Here is a 984-nt window from a genome sequence, read left to right on the forward strand (position 1 = left end):
GGCCGCTCGGCTGCTCATGCCTGGCTCGGGGCCGCAGAGGGAATCTGTGTCTCCGCACTCAGGAGGGATCTCTGGCGAGAGCCCAGGCCCCAGTACGCACGGGAAAGGTTGTAGGGACGCTTACAAGGGATCTCAGGGCGCCCGCGCCCTGGCACCGCTGGCGCTTTGTCTCTGCCTTCCTCAGGCGCTTTGTCTCTGCCTTCATCAGCAAGGCAAAGGAGAAAAAATACAACGAAAGGCTCTCTGATCGATCTAAAGACAGGGAGAGATCACTTAGCAGTTACAGTCACGGGCAAAACAAAACCGTTTTGGGGAAATTAACTTAATTTCTTGCCAATCAAATTCTGACTAGAGTAATGGGAAATGAAACCAAAATTGAAAGACACCTTCTCCCCACCCCTCCCGTCTTCTTAGGCTCAATGCTGCTTGCAATGTCTCTGCCTCCTCCCCAACAGCAGCGCAGGAGGATGGGGAATGGAGGCTGCAGTCAGTTCATCACATGGTGTCTCTGCTGCTCCTTCCTCCTCAGGGAAAGGACTGCTCACACCCTTCCCCTGCTCCAGTGTGGGTCCTCCCACGGGAGACAGTCCTTTGAACTTCTCCAACGTGAGTCCTTCTCAGGGCCTGCAGTTCTTCTTGAACTGCTCCAGTGTGGGTCTCTTCCACAGGGTGCAGTCCTTCAGGAACAGGCTGCTCCAGCGTGGCTCCCCAGTGGGGTCACAAGTCCTGCCAGCAAACCTGCCCCAGCGTGGGCTTCCTTTCTCCACGGGACCACAGATCCTGCCAGGAACCTGCCCAGCAGCAGAGCATTCTATGGGCATCCACCTGCTCTGGCATGAGGTCCTCCACCCAGGAACATCCTGCCTTACCATGGACCACAGGCTGCAGGGGGATCTCTGCTCCAGCCCCTGCAGCACCTCCATCCCTTTCTTCTGCGCTGACTTTGGTGCCTGCTCTCACATATTTTCATTCCTCTCTTCTCCG

The sequence above is a fragment of the Geospiza fortis genome, unplaced genomic scaffold (assembly GCF_000277835.1).
Source record: "Geospiza fortis unplaced genomic scaffold, GeoFor_1.0 scaffold16, whole genome shotgun sequence".
In the NCBI taxonomy this organism is placed as follows: Eukaryota; Metazoa; Chordata; class Aves; order Passeriformes; family Thraupidae; genus Geospiza; species Geospiza fortis.